This window comes from Gossypium hirsutum, chromosome A13, assembly GCF_007990345.1.
Source record: "Gossypium hirsutum isolate 1008001.06 chromosome A13, Gossypium_hirsutum_v2.1, whole genome shotgun sequence".
In the NCBI taxonomy this organism is placed as follows: Eukaryota; Viridiplantae; Streptophyta; class Magnoliopsida; order Malvales; family Malvaceae; genus Gossypium; species Gossypium hirsutum.
Genome location: NC_053436.1, coordinates 98,323,272 through 98,347,158, shown reverse-complemented (window position 1 = coordinate 98,347,158; position 23,887 = coordinate 98,323,272). Strand labels below are relative to the sequence as shown.

Genomic DNA, 23,887 nt, shown 5'->3' with positions numbered 1-23,887 from the left:
TTCGACAAAATTTAAAAAATTCAAAATTTGAATTATTTGAATAAAATTAATCAAATAATTCAATTTTTTTAAATTTTTTGAATTCAAATAAATTAAATAACAAACCATTTTACTTATCTTCCCCAAACTCCTCTTAAACCCTTTTACTTTCCCCTCAACAATTTTACTCTCCAGACCACAAAATCTTTTTCCCCGCAAATTCTATTTTCTCAAACCCTCAAAACTTTTTTTCTTTAATTTTTTTTAAAACTTTTACTTCTTCAAACCCCCAAAAAATTTTCTTTTGCTTTTCCCTGAACTTTTACTTCCCAAACCCATTTTTTTTCGAATTTATGTCTGCTATTTATATTATTGAATTAAATTTTATATTTTGTACCATTTATATTATTGAGTTTAATTATGTTAAATCTTTATCAATTTCTGTTAAAATTAAATTATTGATGATGCAATAAAATATTCATGTTAAAATTTTCAATTAGTATCAATTTCACATTTTTGTCTTTAAAATATTTTTTATTAAAAATTTACATTTTTTACATTTAATATATATATTTTAATTTCAAAATACATGTATGAAAGTTAATAACAAATTTGATTATGATGGACAAATTTGATTATGGTAGGTGACAGTGGCTATAAAGGCTCAAAGTTATTTTTTTAATTTAACTTGAACAAATATATTTGATTTGATTCGAATTCCATCTCACTCGACTTGATTCGAGAAATTTCAAATCGATTTAGGATGATAAAATAAGATTCGTCAACTCAATTAACTCGAAATTTTTTTATTTGATTCGATCAAATGTTCACCCACTATCTTTTATATCTACTTGTACCAATGTCAATTTTCAAGGAATGGTATGAAGTGTGCCAAAACAACATTAAATTTGCGTAAATGAAATAACTTTTATGTATGTTTTACGGTTTATGAAGATTAATTATTCCGAGATTCAAGACTTCAACAATTTTATTTTTAAAATTCGAATTTATTCACTTTATAAAAATATAATATATTTTACTATTACACCAAATATTTTAAAAATTGTATTTTAAATTGGTTTGTTTCAAATCCTTTATATAATTCTCATTTGGCGTGAGGCTTGATATACTTATAGTTCTTCTTAAACTCTTAAATAGGATAATAATACGATTTAGTGCACTTAAACCTAAGTCCTCCTACATTACTAATAATATCGATGCCAATTGAACTAAAAATCAATCAGATATCTGTTAAACATTTATATTTTAATAAATCATTTTTCAAGTTTTTAACTAGAATCTAAAAACTAGTTTACAATGAAAGGGCATTAATATCCATTAGAATAAACTGAATAATAAAATACAAAATCTCACAGTCCCGTCACAATCTAACTGGATTACGCCAGTCCAACCCCGCGTAAATTTAAAGCATACCCGTTATATCATATATTCTCAAAATAATAATAATAATAATAATAAAAGCATATGGTTAATATCCGACGAAAAGTATTGTCCTAATCTCTTACGTGGTGTCATATTAGTGGCTGTGACATTCCTAACTGATGTCAAACAATGTCCAACTTTGATAGCTCCCGTTCATACGGTTCGAGTTTTTAACGCAATATTATATATAGCAGGTTATTTAAATTTTTATCATTTAATTATTAAATATTTTAAATTCATCATTCAACTAATTGGGTTTTTTTCTCTTTTAAATGGCATTAAATATTTGAGGGAAATGTGAGGTGAAAGTTGAAAATTTTATAAGATTTTTGATGTAATCACAGATGACATTCGTTGGAAAATTATCAATACTAATAAAAGAACCCCAACTTCTGGCTATACCAAGACACCGGGCATGGATCAAGATTCCTTAACATTAACATGATACCCATTCCCTTCCACGTTCAACCTTGTCCTAGACTATGTAGAAAACCACTTACCGCCCCATGATGGAATCAAGTTTCTGAGCTACATAATCTCATAATAGAGAAACAGCTGAGGCCTAAATCATTCTTCGTTTTCAGTAGGTCTGCTATTTTTGCAAAATCTTTACAGTGTGCAATTATTACGTATATCCAAAACTCATTCAGTAATCTTCTTTTACCCTTCGATTCCCCCAGATAATGCAATGCATCCATTGCTCAATTGTTCCAAGACCCAACATTCATTCTTGCTTTGATATTCCTCCTGTGGTTCAAGATGACACTTTTCTCTCTTTTTTCTCCAAAACCTACTTCTCCTACCATCTTTCATGGACGCAAATCTCACTAACCCAAATCTATTAGCAGTCCTACTTTGTTTAGCTGGGATAAAAGTGACAACGACATAATCATGAAAAGGAAAAATAGAAAACAGTCCCTTCCACTGCATTCCCTCTCTCGTAGGTTCTGGACCAACAATGTAACACATTGTGTTGGACGAGAGTTCCTCTTCAATATTATTACTAAACTATTTTAATTTAATTACTGATAATATACATTTTTATTATTTATTCCTTAATTAATTTAAATTAATTAAAAATAATTATTATGGCATAATTTATAATGTCATCATTTTAGTCTGTAATAATTTCGAGTTGACACATGACGTTTTATAATTGATATGTGTCATCATTTTAGTATGTAATAATTTTCACTTGACACATGATGTTTTATAATTGATATGAACTTTTTTGTCTTTAAAATTTGTTAAGCTTAATTTCTTTTTTCAAGGGTCAGTAGCTCTACATTATCGGAAGAGTAAATGAAGCTAATCTAGGTTCGATTAAACTCAAGACTTTCAAAGTTAGTTCAAGATAAACCGTTGGGAGACAAGAAAGAGTAAATTAGTCGTTTTGATCCAAATAATTTTTTCTTTAAACAAAATATTATTTAGATAAAACAAATTAAAAATTAATTTAATTTTTATAAGAAGAAATAATAAAATCTCATTTCTTTCAAGGTTGGAAGAACTTTTATAAAGTTCGGATTACTTTAATTGATTTTTAAAATTTGTCTAATTAAGTCACACTGTTTTTAAACTAGATTGTTGGATCTAAATATCTGGACAAATATTCTTATGTAAATATTTGAATTGGTAATATTTTTCAAAACTTTATCTTTCAAATAAAAAATATGAATATCTTAAAAATCAAATCACTCATAGAACACTAAAATATATAGAATTAAGTTGATCCTCAAAAAAGATTTAAGGCTGAAACTATTAAGCTCGCATTATCACCCATAAAATGCTATATCACCGTCCAGACTCTTTACCTCTTTCTTCTTTAAAACCATGTATTTTTGTGCACAATGTGCATGTGTCTCATGTACTCTTCCAAATCCACGTACTTGTGGATAGAGTAAAAATTCCCCATAGATGATTTAACAAGGTAGGCTCGATCCCAACAATCCCCTACCTTTTGGATCTTTCGCCATGAGTAAGTTTGGTGACTTTGAACTTCCATAATCTTCAAACGACATTAATATCGAATGACGTAATATTGTTCCCTTGTGATAGCATAAGCCAAACTTTTATAACAAACAATATCAGTGAAAAGTATTTGATTTTTGTCATTGTATATCCAATCCTTTTCCCAAGATTTGTACAAGGCTAATTTACGATAAATATTATAGATTATTCCAATAAAAATATTTATTTGGATAAAACAAGGGATCATCAGATAACATAACTTTTCGAATTTTATATGGATAATCCTCTATATCTAATTTTGCGATTTTAGGATCAAGCCGAAGAAGATCAATGCTACTTACCTTTTTTAAAAGGGTTTGAAAGAGTTATAACCAAGTTGTGGTCAACGGTAGCTAATCAACCATAGTAAGAACCAGAACATCTCCCTGTAGAAAAACTAAAACAATAAATTCATTTCATGAATGAGATCGTATAATTTGGAGAAAAAACAACAAATACCTGTCATAAGTAGTGAAGAACAAACTCCATCAACACCACAAAGGCTTTAGCCTCAGTATCAATAAAATATTATAACACGTTGACAATTGGCTCTGTCACAGCTCAAGCACGATATATCTGGAATGACTGTAAGTACTTAAAACGATAAGGAAATCAACCCCAAATGGTCCAAAGAGGTGAGAAAAAATCAAACCCCAAATTAGAGAGGATGGCGACAAAACCATCCCTAAAGCCACTTGCAAAAGCAAGATTACATGCATAAGCAAGGCTAAAAAACATGCTACAAGAACAAACAAATACTTCTAAAAATGGAAACTTGTTAAAGAATAAAAAACAAACAAAAAGACATATATGTGTCTTAAAGGTTCAAACTAAAGGTAAGTATGGGCCAGGCTGGGCTGGGTGTAACAGCTCAACTTTCAGTAGTGTCAGAAATAGTGATTCAAGATCACTAAATCTGATTAGTGAGTTCGGAAATTCTATTAATTATAATTTATGAGTTAAGTATAATTTTAGAAATATTCTTGAATTAGTGAATTTAGTGTTTTAAAAGGATTATTAGGTTAATTAGTTTTAGAAACGAGGTATTGAGACCTCGAATTTATAAACCGAGCCATAAATATTTTTAAAAATATTTATGGAGTGTTATTGAGTTAGTTTTAAAGTTTCGTTAGAAAATTTTAACATTTTGATAGTTAATTAATTAAAAAAGGACTAAATTGTAAAAGATGTAAAATTTATTAAATAATGATTAAATAGCTTAAGTGCCTAATAAGAAGGGATATAAAAGAAATTAGACCCAAATTATATGGGCTGGACGGTTTGGGCAAGAAAATTAGCAAGAAAGTAAGGTGAAATAAGGGTAAAATTGGAAATTTTGCAAATTAAACATATAAAACAATGACAAAATTAAAAAATCTAGAGATTTCATCATTTTTCTTCAGCCAAAACGCCATAGGACTTCTGGAATAAGCTGGTTTTTCATATTTTTCCATCATGTGAGTTCAATTCTTTCTTTTTCTTTGTAATTTTTATGTTTTTGTGACTTTTACAATTAGCTCCACCTATTGAATTCATTAGTTTTTGATTCTATGGGTGAAATTGAAAGTTCCATGGATAAGTGTTGTATGTTTATGATGAATTATCATGTATTTGAAGCTTTAATTTCATTATATGATGATTTTATTAAGTGATTTTAATAGAAAATGATTTTTAGGACCTAATTGTGAAAAAGTTGTGAATTAGGGTTTGGTGTTGAAATTTTATGTATCAAAGGTTTCATAGTAGCCTAAAATGATTAGATAAAGTGTTAGTTGAGAAAAATTTGCTCAGTTGATGGGTAAATTAAGTAGGGACTAAATTGTAAAAACTATAAAATTTGGGGTAAAAGTGTAATTTCAAAAATTGAAGGGCATAAATTGTGAAGTGAATTAGAATTGAATTAGATGCTGATGAATAGAAAATTTTATATTATAGATCAAGAAACCGAAGATAAACGGGAAAAAGAGAAATTAACAGACTAGTCCCTGAATTTCTACAAATTCTACAAATATGCCCAAATAAGTTTGTATGGTTGAAATTTAATAATTATATTGAATTGATGGATGATATTATATATTTATTTATACTATTTGTTAAAAACATGAAATATTATTATATAATGAAATTAAAGTAAATGTTCGGATTTAATGGAACGCGGGATTTGAGTACCATCGTTTGTAGCAAAGGATGAATTGACGGATAAGACCATGGTTGGACCATGACAATGTTTAAATGTAAGACCATAGTTGGGCTATGGTATTTTAATGAAAAGACCATAACTGGGTTATGACACAAAGAGAACGATGTACTTATATCCGTAAGTCGTTCTCCAATTCGGAAAGACTTGATTAGTGACATAGAAAATTCATGTATATGAAACTTGTCTGATAATTATGTACATTCATGATTATGAATTTTTATCAAAATAAATATACAAGAAATTCATGATTATTGAAAGTGACATGTAAATATGTGATTAACTTTGATACGTTTGCTAGGATTCGACCCGATTAAGCAACGAACAAGAAAAATAGCAAAAAAATTGAGAAATTGAACACACAAATTTAACGTGAAAAAACCCTTCCAAAGAGGATAAAAAAACCATGGGAAAAGATAATTTTACTATAATAGAAAAAGAATGAAGAGTACAAAAGATGGAGATAAAAACTAAACCTCGAAAACCCGAAAATAAAGAACCCACAAAACGTAAACACAAAATTCTCTAAATGTGTTATGAGTTCTAATATCTAATGGGTGTATTTTCTAAGGTCATAAAAGAGCCTATTTATAGGCTAAATTCATAGGTCAAATAATAATAAAATAATCTAGACTAATCAGAGTTTAATTGAAACAAATAAATAGAGTTTAACTTGAAGATTATTTCTTAAATTTGACTGAAAAGAGGAGTCATATTTAACAAATCTCCACCTTAACTCATATTTTCATAACGCCATCTTTGCCAAAGCCCGCCACGAGCCTATTTTGAACCATGCAGAGAATTAACTGAGTCGAATCTGTGCTTAGAAACTGGAAGACTTCTAGCCTTCGACTTGTACATTGTCAAATCAAAACTAACTTTTCACGAACACAGTGCCCTAACTTTTCAAAACCTGCATCCAAAAGAGAACCTCTCTTCAACGAAATAGTCATACATTTTTCCCTTCTATAACCAAGCTGCCTCCGCTCCAAATGAGTTGACTTCGACTCTGTAACGGACGAGGGATGTCCGATTTCACCAGTCAATGTAGAACCTTCCAGAATATAAAGACTGCCAGTTCTTTTACCTTTTAACAAAACGAGAGCTCCACGAGATGTTGATTCTGCATCCTTTCAAGTCTAAAATACTCAAGGAGATGAGATTCTTTCGTAAATCAGGTACACACCTGACATCTAAGAGTGTCCCAATTGTCCCATCGTGTATCTTAATTTTAATAGTACCAATACCGATTACCTTACTAGATGAATTGTTTCCTATGCGCACAACTGCACCTTCAACCAAACTGTATGTGGAGAACCATTCTCTATTGGGACACATGTGGAAAGAATATCCTGAATCTAGGATCCACTCGGACGTGAACTTGGAGTTATCGCTCGTTGACACTAACAAGAAATCATCACCGCTTTCATCGGCCAAATTAGGACCAGCTACATCTTCCTTGTTACTCTCAGCAGCTCTTTTATTTAGCAATTTATAACAATCTGCTTTGATGTAACCTAACTTTTTACAATAGCGGCACCTTTTGTCTCGTTTCTTTGATGCTATCAAAACGGAAGCTTGCCTATCTGCCTTGCTATCCAAATGAAGCTCATTGTCGAGTTTGTCTCTACTCAACAAATGACCCTTCACATCTTCGAACGAGAGTTTGTCTCTGCCATAAATCAGGGTCTCTTTGAAAGACTTATATAAAGGGGATAAAGAGCACAATAATAGCATAACTTGATCTTTATCATCACGATAACCCTCAACGTTCTTTAAATCATTTAAAAGAGTAAAGAATTGACTAATGTGATATCTAAGAAGCTCACCTTCGTTCATGCGAAATGTAAATAGACGTTGTTTCACACTAAACGGTTAGCCAGAGACTTAGTCGCATAAAGAGTTTCTAACCTTTTCCACAAGGCAGATGAGGTCTTCTCCATCAATACCTCCTGCAATACCATATTCGCGAGGCACAATTGGATTGCAGACAAAGCCTTTTCATCAAGCTCTTCCCATTTTGTTTTATTTAGATGCTTAGGCTTTTTCCTGGTAACAACCTTTTTCAAACCAGATTGTACTAGAATTGCCATCATCCGAACTTACCACAGATTGAAATTTGTCTCACCATCGAACTTTTCAATTTCAAACCTTGTTGCTGCCATATCTGAATGGGCTAATCTATGAAAATTGAACTAGCTCTGATACCACTTGTTAGGATTCGACCCGATTAAGTAACGAACAAGAAAAATAGCAGAAAAAATTGAGAAATTGAACACACAAATTTAACATGAAAAAAACCCTCCAAAGAGGATAAAAAAACTACGGGCAAAGATAATTTTACTACAATGGCAAAAGAACGAAGAGTACAAAAGATGGAGATAAAAACTAAACCCCGAAAACTCGAAAACAAAGAACCCACAAAACGTAAACACAAAATTTTCTAAATGTGTTATGAGTTCTAATCTCTAATGGGTGTATTTTCTAAGGTTGTAAAAGAGCCTATTTATAGGCTAAATTCATAGGTAAAATAATAATAAAATCATCTAGACTAATCAGAGTTTAATTGAAACAAATAAACAGAGTTTAACTAGAAGATTATTTCTTAAATTTGACTGAAAATATGTGTAATTTTTAACAATGTTGATAAAAGGAAATTATGTATATGGTGATGAGTAATAAACCCAAGTGTGATATGTCCTGAAAATAAGTTTATCAATATTGAATTTATATGTAAGATGTGAAAGTATGCTAACTATTGTTGTTGCTTGATGATTAGGCAAGTGCCAAGCTATTGATTGAATAATAGTATGTTTATTTGTTTGAAGCACTGGAATGGTCAGTATTTAAGTGAAAATAAGTTAATGGTCATGAAAGAATGGTAAGGCTTAAATTATGGAATTTCTTATGAAATGACTTATTATATGTTCAATACGAAAAAGGCTTGGTTAAATGCACTATCTTACGATCATGGCTATATGATATGTATATGGAATAAATGTAGAAGAGTTAAAGTTATATAAAATTTTACTAAGCTTGGGTAATAAGTTTATGTGTGTGATACTATGGATTTATTCACCTTGTGAATTAATGAATATAGTTTTATGAGTACCAGGGAAAAACAATATAGAAATATTTGGGTATATAAAATTTTATATTTGAAAAGAATTAATATGATTAAAGATTATACGAACTTACTAAGCATTCATTGCTTACGTGTTTGTTTTATTTATTTACCTTACAGATTATCGGAAGTTCGAACGGGATGGAAGCTTATCGGAGCTATATCACACTATCCATTAGTTCTATCGGTAATTATGGATGACTTGATTCTAGTTATAATGACATTTATATGTTATTTTGATTAAATATTAGTCTATATGTGTTATATAGATATTAGTCATTTATTTGGTTTGAGTTTTGGTATTGTGGTATTTGCATGATTTGCGATGTCATTGAATAGTGAGAGATAAAATAGTAGTTGAATATGCATAAGAGGTGCCTAAAAATATAATGATTTTGCATGTCTAAATGAAAGTTGATACAAAGAATCATGAAAAAGTAAAATTAGCATTAAAATAGTTTCTGGATAGCAGAAATGGTTCAAATTTGAAAAATCACCAAAAATTTTGAAAATCAAATTAGAGGTTGAATAAAATATGAAATTAAATTTTATTGAGTCTAATTTTTCATAGAAGAAACGGTGTAAGAAATAGAATTGTAAATTATGAGATATAATAAATTTTGTGAGACAATGTCAGAATGATTTCGCGTTCCCCTGTTCTGAATTTGGAAAATCATCAAAAATTTTAAAAAAATAATTAGAGGTTTAAATTTATATGTCTAAATTCTTAATGAGTCTATTTTCAATAGAAACAAATGGAAACATCTTCCAAATCTCGTACTCAGAGATAATTACTTTTTAGTGAAGAAAGGTCGAAGTTGTCAAACAATAGAATATGGATAAATTTGAAGATTTTATTGTACTTATTGGCTAAATTATAAATTTTGAAAATTTTATGGTAGAAAGATATTTGAGTCTAGTTTCAAAAACAACAAGCAGATCTTAATTTAGAATTCTGTAGCTCAAGATATAAATAAATTAGTGACTACGACTCAAGTGGACAACTTTGATATGAACATAAGTAAATAGTGGAATTATTTGTAATTTTTCTGTAAACTTCGGTAACATTCTGTAACCCTGTTTTGGCGACAAATGTGGATTAGGGGTGTTACACTGGGTTTGGGCAGGGTTCGACTAAAAATTTAGGCCCGTTTGCTAGGCCCAGGCCCAGCTCGACCCGAAAAATGGGCCTAAAATTTTGCCCAAGCTCAATCCAGATAAAAATGTTAAAACTCGGGCCTGACCCGGCCCGCCCATATTAATTTTATATTATTTTTTATATAGTTTTAATATATATAATACATCAAAAATACTAAAAACATCAAAATAAATATTTCCCAACCAATTGAAAATAAATTTTAAAAAATATATATACTTAAATAAAACTAAGATAAATGCAACTTAACAAGCAAATGTCTCTAAAATAATAACAAAATTAACAATAAAATAAATTTTATACAATATCCAAATAATAACAATAAAATAATAGCAACATAATAGCAAACTGGTAGCAAAATAGGGAGAAAATAACAAGAAAATAATATTAAAAAAATTATTTTTTTTGGCATTTAGTGAATTTAGGTCGGGCAGGGCCTAGGCAAAAATGGCCTTACTCGAGGCCCGGCCCATTTTTTAAACAGGCTTTATTTTTTGTCCAAACTCATTTTTCGGACCTATATTTTTGTCCAAACCTTCCCACATTTCGGACGGGCCTTCGAGTCGGGCCGGGTGGCCCGACCCATGCTCACCTCTAGTTCAAACTTGTGTCCCCCATTAAAAATACAATATGCATTGCATTACATCCAACACATAATTGTTGATAATTTATATTCTAATTTAAATACATATTAAATATTTTAAATTTAATATATAATTTTTATTTAAAATAAATAGGATAAAGTATGTGTATGTTAACAACAATATAATTTTTATTAATCCTTAACAAATATCACTGAAAAAAGAATTTTGTAATTTCAAAATTTACAATCACATTCCAATTAAAGTATTGAATGAGTCAAACTAATAATTTTGTAATTAGATGAGTGAACAAACCGATCAGACCATCAGTTTCGGTCCGATTGGTCTACCCAATTAAACTCAAATAAATTATTAAAATTTTTCAAAAAAATTAATTCAATCGATTTTAGTGTAGTAAAATCGATTTCATATCTATTTAGGGTCAACTGATGTTTTGTCTTATGTATCCTGGATGACTCAATGTTGTCTCTAGTCTCTACTGCTCGTGGGGTTTTATAAAGAAAGCAGGTGGCAATCAAACTTTGGAGATCATCACTGTTTGTGTCTATGATATTGTACTCCATGGGATGAATTGGTCTTATATCCCTAATGAAACTTCACTGTTTTGGTTTTATGGAATCAGCAAAATAAGAAGACAAATATGGTAACAATTAGCATACTTCCTTTTTTAACAAATTTCACTTTTAATTGGATGATACATAATGACTGAATTTCTTTTTACTAAGATTTTGCTTCCTCCATATATTTTTATTCACCTAATTATTACACTGATTAATAATTAGTCAATGATTACTACATTATATTACTTTTACTAAACAATGTTTTTATGGAAAAACATGTTTTTAATATTTTAATATGTTAATTTTACGTGAAAAATATTGAAACTTAGGTTTAAAAATTCTATTTTCGATTACATTAACCAAATTAAAATAAATTATGGTGAAAACTATTTATATATATATATATCAAATCAAAACTATTTTAATGAAATGTAATATATATATGTATGTATGTATGTAACATAAGTAAAGTATATGGGAAAATTAACAAGTTTCCAAAAATTAAGAAAAAATAAAATATGTTTTTAAATATGTTTTACATTGTTTTATATGAAGGAGTAAATTGAAAAATAAAATATCAAGCATTGGTTACATCAAACTTTAATATATAATATTTTAAGTCTTTATTGTAACAACATTAACTTATGTAGATAAATAAGATTTTAATTATTTATTATAAAGATTTAAATCATTTTTAAATCAAGGATTTAACTAAATTTTTTTGAAAGAACATGGAATGTTTATAGGAAATTTAAATTCATGTATAAAAAATTGAATATTACATATCAATAAGATTTAAATGAAAAATAAACTTAACACAAACCAATTCCTATAATTAACACTTTAATTATTTATTTACTTAATCAAAACTATTAAAAATTATGAATTTTTTAATGAATAATAAATTGTTAGAGATCGATTCATATAGCAATTGCAAAATTTCAAAATAAAGTAATTTATTTGTAGAAATGAAATATATTTTTCAAAAATTGTTTTTATGGTAATTTTGGAATAAACCATTATATATATATAAATTTTAACTTAACAAATCGAGAAAATTGTTTTATGGGTTAAAATATTTGAATATTTATACTTATTATGCTTACAATTACTTTTTAAAAAACCGTCATACTTGAATATCATTTTCTTAATTTTTGTATATTAAAAGATAATAGAAAAAATAATTGAAGAATTTGTAAAGTTAAATTAATAAGATCAAGTATAATTTCAAAATAAAAAAAATAAATTACGAGATATTTGAATAAAAAAATATCAAAAATATTCAATAATTTAAGAAAATTTAAATGAAATATATATTTTATAAATTATGAGACATTATAGCTCTCTATATATTTATATATAAACCTTAAAAAATAACAAACTTTAAAAAAATATCATTAAAATAATATAAAAATATTAGTAGTTGGATAATATTTGACATAAATATTCTAAAAAATAAACATTTATACTATTTTGTTTTTAGAATATTAATCATAGTATTTTTAAAACTTCGTAACAAAAATTCAAAGAATAAATATAGTATTCTAATTTATAAATACATCCGGGATAAAAAAAAATAGTGAATTAGTATTGTTCTTATCAGTTATTGCAAGGTTACGACTTTTTATACTTTTTAAGACTGAAGGTGTTGGTGTGCAAATTGGCGGGGACTGATCACTGGGGTAATATTACTGCTGGGACTGAGTTGATAAGGAAGATTTTACAAGCTGAAGGTGCCTATGGCTTTGACATTCCTCTTTTGTTGAGGAGTGATGGGACCAAATTTGGAAAATCAAAAGACATCGATGTTGTCTCCATATAAGTTTTACCAGTATTCCTTCTCTGTTGCAGATGCATGTGCGGTGAGATTCCTCAAAACTTTTACGCTTTTAACATGGAAGAGATAAAAGAGTTGGAAGACCAGGCTATGTGCTGGCCCAGGCTTGCAGAGGAGATTGCTCGTTTCGTTCATGGTGGACATAGTTTCAGTGAGGCCATTGTGGCAACAGAAGCATTGGGACCTAAATCAGAGACAAAAATGGATTGGAAGACTATTGAAGGGATTGCTAAGGATGTTCCGTCTTGCTCTTTGCCTTGCAGTGAAGTTGTGATCTTTCAGTCTATTCTGGCTTGTTTGTAGAAAGGAGGCCCCCATTATGCGCCGGCAAGAACAAGGTGATGGTTATAACATCTTGATTGATTTGATCATAAACTGATTTGCAACATCCTTTTATGTCAACACAACTTATAATTCTATTTATAGGGATTTATAATGGGAATAGTTGATTGAAGTGACATTTGAACTCTTAACGCAAAACTTTCATCCTCCCAATAAAAAACAGGATACCTTTAAATCAAAGTCGATTTGTGGTTAAATAGATGGAAAACTACAGCTGCAATTATTTGGAGATCAAAAGTATTTTAGCTCTCTCATTAATGTGAATATTTGACACATCCTCTGTGTACATTTATGCGTCCATGAACAAATGAGTATCAGATTCACTTTCAACTTTGTGACTAACATTGGATCATACCTATGTTACCGACAATGGAGCAAGTGTTGAATACTCAGGTTTGAGTTAAATACATGTATCCTACATAGGCATGTTTGTTTCCAAGTTTTTCCATTATGTAGAGGAACCTTGGACGACCATATTTCCCTACCCATGTCCTAATATTACTTTGGCACAGGCATCGAGCATGAGTACTTGAAGTGAAGAAAAACGAAGACTTGGAAAAACATGGCTTAAGTATCATCCAGTTCAGCAGACTTGTTCAATCTACCAAAAAGACGAATTATACGATGAATTTATTAGCTAAACATCTAAGCTAATTATCAAGGAAACAATGTCACAAGTAGTAAAATCTACTCACAGCTTTGACATTAAAGACATGGGTTATAGCTTGCTTGTTATTTTGTTCAGCTGGCTGGTCCAGTCCACTTAGGAGGAAGCCGATCAGATGCCATGGGAGGCACGCTCCAGACATTGATGTTAATTGGATATAACCGGTATTCGATATCCAAGTCGTTGAAAATCTTAACCATCTCTTCAATCAAGAGGGCTCTTCTTGTGAACCTCTCTCCCATGTCTTGATGATTCATTCTGTGTGTGAGCCATATTGCTATCCTCACTCTGTTTAACTCTTCAAGTTCCTTGAAGATAATCATTGGATCCGGGTACCAGTGGTCACTCTTGTGCTCGATGTAACTGCAGTAAGAAATGATCAAGTCAATCAGACATATTCCAAGTATAGTCATGACCAGAAAACTATAAATTGTCATAAATCAACAACAAAAACACTTGTAAATGAAGGCAGTGCAGGGAAGGACAGTAGTATCATTTTTCAACTCACCTCATTATTCTCTGCTTCATTAGACCAATCTTTTCTGCAGGAGTTTTCACATGGATGCAAAATTCAACGGCATCACCCATATCCGGGCTACGATGGTAGTTATGGATGGCCTTGGTAGCCAGGACACTGTTCGGGATTATGACCTTCTGGTTGTCATATCTTAGGAAAACAGTAGTCAAGATGTTCATTTCCTCCACCACCATCTGAAATTCATTGAATCCAAGGATTTAAAAAGGAATTTACAAACAGGATCTACACTATCTTAAAAAGAAAAAGCCAAACCATGTGCTTATAGAGGTACCTGAACTCCATCAATTTCACACCTGTCACCCACATCAAATGGGTGCATAACGAATAAGAATATAATAGCTTCAAATACAGTCTTGCAGGTGTTCCCAAATACGAATGCAACTAGAAGCAGTTGAGAGCTAATAAAAACAAGAACTTTGCTGGAGGCAATTTCAAGTATGAGAAGCCAAATAACCACTATGATGATGCCAACCAAAACGTCCACCATCCGATGAAGTCTGCTCACAGCTGTTTTGGTATCATTCAGTGTAATGGCAAGTGCCCTTCGTTCTCTAAAAGCATTGACCTAAGAGATTGAAGTACAACACACAATAGCAAGTGTTAAACTTGTAAACTCAACTTCTATTTTAGTGATGTAGTTAAAAAGAAAAAGGGGGGATGGATGCCTTGCTTTAGCCTGTAATAAAAAAATACTAACAAAGGATTTTAAATTATAAGGTTTTCTTTTCCTTGGATTTGAATGCAATAAATCCAGCACAGCAAGCTCTGGTTCCACAAAAAGAATCAGTTAAATCTATAGAAGATTGCACTACTTTTTAAACAGCAATCCGATACCAACATTCACTTAATAGAAGCTCAACACAGATACCATGCGAGAAAATTGACCACACATCTTATTATCTTTGTTAGTTATTTGCTTAAGGAACGTTAGTTTGATTTCTTGTTTATTTGAAATTCAATAAATTTGTTTCACAGTTAGAGCATATCCCTATTTTGAAGGGAATTGTTAGTATTCTGATTCTCAGAATTGATATTTTTGGAAACAACCTACATTGTAACTCAGCTATTTAAAGGGCTGAATACTGAATAACTGAAAGATACATATACAAATAAAAACTATTCTCTGCAGTTTCTTCTCTGTTAAAGCTTTAAACTCTTTCTTGTATTGCTGCAACTGCATTTTTATTTTTTTTATTCCATTTTCTTCATTTGAATCTTACAATTGGTATCCGAGCTATTTTCTTAAGGGATCTGTGTGTGAAATGGAGACCGAAACCAGCTTTTCTCAAATTGCTGTTTTTGATGGTCAGAATTATCATCTGTGGGCAGTAAAGATGGAGACTTACCTTGAGGCTTTAGATCTTTGGGAGGCCGTGGAAGAGGATTACGAAATACCTCCGCTGCCGAACAATCCTACCATGGTCCAAATCAAAACTCACAAGGAAAAGAAGACCCGAAAAGCTAAGGCAAAATCAACTCTGTTTGCTGCTATTTCAACAAACGTTTTCACAAAAGTTCTCACTCTCCGATCAGCAAAAGAAGTGTGGGACTATCTCAAAGAATATGAAGGAAATGACCGGATACGAGGAATGCAGGTGCTAAATTTAATACGGGAGTTTGAATTGCAAAGGATGAAAGAGTCAGAAACAATCAAAGAGTACCAAGACAGATTGTATGAAATTGCCAACAAGGTAAGGTTACTTGGCACTAAATTTCCAGATTCTAGAATTGTTGAAAAAATTCTTGTAACAGTGCCTGAAAGATATGAAGCTTCAATAACCACCTTGGAAAATACAAAAGATATGTCTAAACTCAGTTTGGCAGAATTGATGAATTCTTTGCAAGCTCAAGAACAGCGAAGACTCATGAAGCAAGAACAAATAGTAGAAGGAGCTTTGCTAGCTAGGCACCAGGAAGGAGGAAAGCACAAGAATACTGAGAGAAAAACACAAGTAACATCTGCAGCAAATTCTTCGAACACTCACACTCGAGGTAAGGGTAGAAAATCAAAGAAAGACTATCCGCCTTGTCAGCACTGCGAAAAGAAAGGCCATCCACCGTTCAGATGTTGGTGGAGACCAGATGCTAAATGTACCAAATGCAATCAACTTGGACATGAAGCCGTGGTTTGCAGAAGCAATAAGTTGAAGCTTGAAGAAGTCCATGTGGCTGATCAAGACGAGGAAGATCAGATATTTGTCGCAGCATGTTTTTCAACTAAAAGTTTTTCAACTAAAAGCTGGTTGATTGACAGTGGTTGTACAAACCATATGACTCCGGACAAAACTCTCTTCAAGGATTTGAAGCCGAGAGTCATGAAGGTCAGAATTGGAAATGGTGGCTATATTTCCGCAAAAGGGTCGGGAACCGTGGCATTTACAACAAGTTCAGGTACAAAAACAATCTCAGATGTACTTTATGTTCCTGAAATTGATAAAAATTTGTTGAGTGTTGGCCAGCTTATAGAAAAAGGATTTAAAGTATCCTTTGAAAATTCCTATTGCTGCATTTATGATGTTGTTGGAAAAGAGATTTTACGGGTTAAAATGAGGGGTAAAAGTTTCTCATTTGATCCAACGGAGGAGGAGCAAATAGCCTACGTCAACAAAGTTTGCACTACGGAAATTTGGCACAAAAGGCTTGGTCACTGTCATCTTCAAAGAATGCTGAAAATGAAGAAGAAAGACATGATAAAAGGAATGCCAGAACTTGATGATCATCTTCCAAATTGTGCCGCCTGTCAATTCGGTAAACAAAATAGGCTGCCGTTTCCGAAATCAACTTGGAGATTCTCAAAAGTTGCAACTAATTCATACTGATGTTGCTGGACCACAAAGAACACCATCTTTACAAGGTAGCATTTATTGTATTATTTTCATTGATGATTTTACAAGAATGTGCTGGATTTTTTTCTTGAAATTCAAATTAGAAGTGGCTGGTGTGTTTTGGAAGTTCAAGAAAATGGTAGAAAATCAAAGTGGCTGCAAAATTCAGGTGTTGAGATCCGATAACGGGAAGGAGTATACTTTGGCAGAATTCAATTTATTTTGCGAAGAAGCTGGCATTAAACATCAGCTTACTGCTTCATACACTCCAGAACAAAATGGGGTCAGCGAGAGAAGGAACAGGTCCGTAATGGAGATGGCTAGATGTATGTTGCATGAAAAAGAGTTGCCAAAGGCATTTTGGGCAGAGGCAGCCAACACGGCAGTTTTTTTACAGAACCGACTTCCAACCAAAGCTTTGGAAGACAAGACTCCATTCGAAGCTTGGTACGGTTATAAACCTTCACTTAGCTTTCTTAAAGTATTTGGCTGCATATGTTTTGTTCATGTTCCAAAGGTTAAACGTGACAAACTTGATAAGAAGGCAATTCCTGGCATCTTCGTGGGATATAGTTCAGTTTCAAAAGCCTACAAGGTTTATCATCCTCAAACCGGAAAATTGACAATTAGCCGAGACGTACATTTCAACGAGGACGAGCAGTGGGATTGGATGATTTCACGGAAAAAGGAGATGTCTCAAGAACCGAAAGGTGCTTTCGAAACAACCGACGAATGGATGAATGAGTTAGAACATGATCCTCCAGTTAGAGGTACAAGGCTACTTTCAGATATCTATCAAAGATGCAATGTGGCAGTTTGCGAACCAGCCAGCCATGATGATGCATTAAAAGATCCAAAATGAAGGAAAGCAATGGAGGAAGAGATGACAATGATTAACAAAAATGAGACATGGGAGCTGGTAGAAAAGCCTGAAGGGAGAAAAGTTATTGGAGTCAAATGGGTGTTCCGAACAAAGCTTAATGCCGACAGCTCCGTCAACAAATACAAAGCAAGGCTCGTCGTTAAAGGGTATGCTCAAATTTATGATGTTGATTATTCTGATACGTTTGCTCCTGTTGCAAGATTAGATACGATCAGATTGTTGCTTGCAATATCGGCACAAAAAGGCTGGAAAGTGTTCCAATTAGATGTCAAATCAGCATTTTTGAATGGCGAATTACAAGAAGAAATATACGTGGAGCAACCTGAGGGATTTGTGAAGCAAGGCGAAGAAGAAAAAGTTTACCTGCTCAAAAAGGCTCTCTATGGCCTAAAACAAGCTCCAAGAGCTTGGTACAGCAAGATCGATGCTCATTTGTTAAGTCTTGGCTTTGTTAAAAGCTTCTCAGAATCCACTCTTTATGTGAAACATAAAGAAGTAGATACTCTTATTGTGTCACTATATGTTGATGATCTTTTGGTGACAGGAAATAATACAAGGCTGGTTGAGAAATTTAAACAAGAAATGATGCAAGTGTTTGAAATGACAGATCTTGGTCTTATGACTTTTTTCCTTGGAATGGAGATCAAGCAATGTAAGAACAAGGTGCTGATATGTCAGGAAAAATATGCAAAAGAAATTTTGAAGAAATTTTAGATGGATGAATGTAAAGCCATGAGCACACCAATGAATCAAAAGGAGAAGCTGATGAAAGAAGATGGAGCCGATAAAGTTGATGAAGGATACTATAGAAGCTTGATTGGATGTCTAATGTATCTCACTGCAACAAGGCCCGACATCATGTTTGCTGTAAGTATTTTATCTCGTTTTATGCATTGTGCTAGTGAAATGCATTTGAGAGCAGCAAAAAGAATATTGAGGTATATCAAAGGTACTGTTGATTACGGTGTCAAGTTTGAGATGTGCCAAAACTTCAAGTTGTATGGGTTCTCGGATAGTGACTGGGCTGGATCTTTTGATGATATGAAAAGTACGTCAGGATATTGTTTCAGCCTAGGTTCTGGAATTTTCTCATGGTCTTCAAAAAAAACAAGAGATTGTAGCTCAATCCACTGCAGAAGCAAAGTTCATTGCAGCAACTGCAGCAGCTAATCAAGTGTTATGGCTGAAAAAGATAATGTGTGACTTGCATATGGAGCAGAAAAACGATACTGAGATTTTTGTTGACAATCAAGCAGCTATTGCAATATCAAACAATCCAGTGTTCCATGGGAAGACCAAGCATTTCAACATCAAACTTTACTTCTTGAGGGAAGTACAACAAAATGGTGAAGTTACTTTGGTTTACTGCAAGTCCGAAGAACAACTAGCAGACTTATTTACAAAGTCACTTCCAGCCAACATGTTCGAGTATCTAAGGCAGAGAATTGGAGTTTGCAGTTCCTTAACCAAGGAGGAGTGTTAGTTATTTGCTTAAGGAACGTTAGTTTGATTTCTTGTTTATTTGAAATTCAATAAATTTGTTTCACAGTTAGAGCATATCCCTATTTTGAAGGGAATTGTTAGTATTCTGATTCTCAGAATTGATATTTTTGGAAACAACCTACGTTGTAACTCAGCTATTTAAAGGGCTGAATACTGAATAACTGAAAGATACATATACAAATAAAAACTATTCTCTGCAGTTTCTTCTCTGTTAAAGCTTTAAACTCTTTCTTGTATTGCTGCAACTGCATTTTTATTTTTTTATTCCATTTTCTTCATTTGAATCTTACAATCTTCTTAAATTTAGTACATTAAGTTTCTTAACATGTTATCGTTACTACAAGGATAAATATGTGACAATAACCTAACATTGGTTAAATATTTAAAGAGCAATGGACTTCAATAAGGTTTGGACCTAATCAAACGTCTTCCGTGTTGTTTAAAATATAACGTTGAGAATATGCTTTCAACAGACTATATATGCAAAAGAGAATATATTAGAAGTAAATTATGCAGCAATGCATGGGTTGCCAATGCTTACCACCCAACTCTTGAGGGTTTTCTTGCTAATTCTCCTGCTTTCAGATGCTCCTTCAAAGAGACTCATAGTCTTCAAAGCCTCATCTTCTGGGAGAAACCGTTCAATGTCCTCCAAGTATATGTACCTGAGAACAATTATTAGCAATAAGAAAACAAAAGCTTCAAAACAGAAACAATCAACCAGCCGATAAATGAAATTTAACATTGACAAAGAATTTAAATGCATAAATACACACATAACATATTGCATAGCAAAAGGACTGATGGGCATACTTGGAACCTGGCTTAGCAACATTCTGGAAGATTTTCCTTGCCGCAACTTTAGCCTCATATTCACTTCTAATCTGTGTTGCAGACTCATCTTCTTGAGTTGAATCTTGTATCTGCTCATCTAAAGTGGAAAGAGCTCCATGGCGGATGATATTCATCAACCTTTTCATATTCCAAGCAGAGACATTTTTGGGATTCAATTTGTGCAAGTGCTTAATGGTTATCCCCTTATCCTTCTCTCCCTTCTCAACAGAAAGCACTCCTGATATCATAGGGCTTTTTCCTCGAGGACTTTTCTGAATCAGTCCACTCCCTATCAGCCTCTTATGTTGAGGTGATGAAAGGGTTGATGCCTTGAGGCCAGGAGGAATTTTAGCACCAGCTTTCTGTAGGTTTGCAACTTCGTTTGCAAGTTTCTCCTCCTCTTCCCCAGCTCTTCAAATCTCAACCAAAGGTGGACTGGACAGAGTCTCGACTACATATTGATTGAACAATGACTCCTGGATTCTATCAAAATAAGTACTGACATGGAAAGAAGATGCCAGTTCCTTCACCAAGAGGGTCTTCACCATCCACAACATCACACCCACAACAAGGCAAATCATAATTTTAGTCACAAACCTAAGGACATCACTCTTAGTCTCCCTCTGAACCTTCTTACCAAATAAGTAATGCCAAGCAATCAAAACCAACCCCAGCCACAAACAATTCTGAACAGTTTTCCTCACTCCATATACAAAATACAATACCCTTTTCCTCAAAAGAAAATTCCTCTCTATAAAAAACACAATTATCCTTATAATCCACCCTGAAACCAATCTACCACATATTAAAACTAAAACCAAAACTTCCCATGTCCACAGCATAAGATCCCACAAACGTTTCTTTCTTAAATAAGGAATTGTAAGACTACAAACTAAAGCAGCAATGATCAAAATCAAACTTAACCATTGAAGCAAAACCAAAAAACTCAACTTGTCATTCTTATATTCATCAGGCAAATCCTCATCAAGCAATGAGTCATCCTCTTCTTCCTCCATGCTTTTTCCAAGAATCCCAGATCGCATTACCTGTCCAGACTTCCCAACTCCGATTTTCCCGTACTTTGGTTTCCCCCTTTCCGGTGTAGGAGGGTTCATCAACCTGGATTTTGTTTTGGTTGCTAACAAACTTGACTTCCTTTGGGTAGAACCACCTTCACTCCTTTTGAATGAAGAATTTGTATTACACTTTGCAACCCCATCAGTCTCTTCTTTCCCTGTCGACGCTGGCCATTTACTTTGTCTTCTTCTTCCAGGGCTCTTCTCGAAGGACACCCTAGAAAGAGCAGCTTCTGAAGGTGAAGGTGTTTCAGCAACTGTAGGGAGTAAAATGTCGTCATGGGTTTGCTTTTGCTCAAGTTCATCCATTTCCAAATCCATATCCAACGAAATCTCTCCTGAAGCTTTTTGTTTATGCAAAAACTGACCGATCAGCTTTGATGGCGGATCTTCTATGGGGACTTGTTTGCTTTGCATGAATTCAAAATCTTCACTTTCCTTATTACTAACACCTCCACTACTGCCAGCATCATTCGAGTTGGCATTCTCCTTTTTCCAGTTAATGTTGATTTTCTCACCGTCTTTGCAAAAATCATAGCTTGGCTCACCCCAAATCTTACCTCCATCGCCGGCAGTTGCTCCACCGGAAGGAGTAGAAATACTACCGTCGTGGCTTCTGTCATCAATCTTCAAAATGAATTCTTTCCTGTCAGCAGAATCAACTGCCATGATTTTGCTAATCTTAGACCAATATAACCACACAAAGAGTCATACAATGTGAACCAAGGAATTTTTTAATTTAAAAAAAAAGGGTTTGGAGGAATTTCAATGAAGTTAGTTAAGTGTAAAAAAGATGCTAAAATTAAGTGTAAAAAAGATGCTAACTTTTTCTTGGTGCAGTGGAAAAGGTGAGAGGATGGCAACGTTTGGTTGGCTCCTAAGGAAAGTGCAAGATTGAAAATGGAAGTCGTTGAGAGTCACTTTGAACTTATTAATTATTCAGTCGCCTTTTCCCAACAAGCACTCGTAAATGGACCAACATAAATCAACTCTGTGTTTTCCCTTTGTCTATAGCTTCATGTGTATATTGCTTAATACTTGTTTTTTTAGAAAAAAATAATTGATTTTTAAATTTTAGGATTCAAAAGTTAAATTATTTAAATCTTACTTTTTAAGAATATGGACTTAAATCTTACTTTTTATGAATACGGAGTTAAATACATTATAGAAACCCTTATATTAGGAGTTAAATTACATTTTGTTTCCTATATTTAGAAATGGATAAATTAATTTCTGTATGTTTGATTAAATAACAAATTGGTTATTCTGTTAGTGCTTGCTGAAGCGTGTAATGAGGATGTGGAGGAGTGGCAAAGATTAGAAATTGTTTAAAACTTTGGACACAGAGACACGAAAGAAAGAAAAAGAGAGTAGAAAGAGGAAGACCAGACCAGACTAGACCAGGTGGCACAGCCAAAGGTTTCGTTTTCATGCTCTTTATAATACTTTAATATGTTTTCAGGGTTTAAACTATTCACTCAAATTACCCCTAATTTTTATAATTTTTTAATTAATTAATTACTATATCCCCGTTGCTTCTTTTGTTTCTTCCACACGAAGCATCTAGATTTCTTTAGAAGAAAAAAAGGAAGTATCTAGATTTTGGAGTTGGTAACTAAAGTCTTGGCTTTTCCTTTTTCTATTTTGGGAATGAAATGGTTTTCACATCATATTGTCGTCATAACTAGTGATGGATTCTTTCTACCAAACTTCTGGTAATGTAATTATCAATGGAACATGGGAAATGAGAAAAGCATTTCAATATGGGAAAGATAAGTAGAGTTCATCATGGAGAACTCACAAAGTTGGGGTGATCTTACTTGGATGCATCAGCAATTTAGAATGGAAGCCTCAAACTTCTGCTATAGCCCACTACCAATAGGTTTTTCCTCTTGGTTTGAAATGGTGGAGCATTGTTTCGGAGACGACAAATCCTTCATCTCAAACTCATAGCCTGGACTTGCTGGGAATGCTTTTGTTTTCAAGGGAGTTAGTTGGAGGCCGAGACAGCTTTGAGAACAAGCTAGGCCTAAATGTTGAAATATGTGTATATTTTAAATTTATTTAGGTAGATAAATCTTATTTGGGTAGATAAGTTTTATTCATATTTTAGAAATATTTTTATTTTATCTTTTAGTAGTTTACTAGAATAAGGGAACTATTTTCTTTTTATGTTTTAGTAGTTTATTAGAATAAGATAACTATTTTCCCAATTAGGATTAGAACTATTTTCTCTATTTAAGTTCAATTCTTTAGTTAATAAGATGAGTACAATTTTATTCAAAGCTCTCTTGAAATATTTCATGGCATT

General features: G+C 32.5%; 1 pseudogene; it reads right to left on the bottom strand.

Moving 5' to 3' along the window:
- Positions 1 to 13,785: 13,785 nt before the first annotated feature.
- LOC107895309 (mechanosensitive ion channel protein 6-like) lies at positions 13,786 to 22,365 on the bottom strand (annotated as a pseudogene).
- Between the last annotated feature and the right edge of the window lie 1,522 nt (positions 22,366 to 23,887).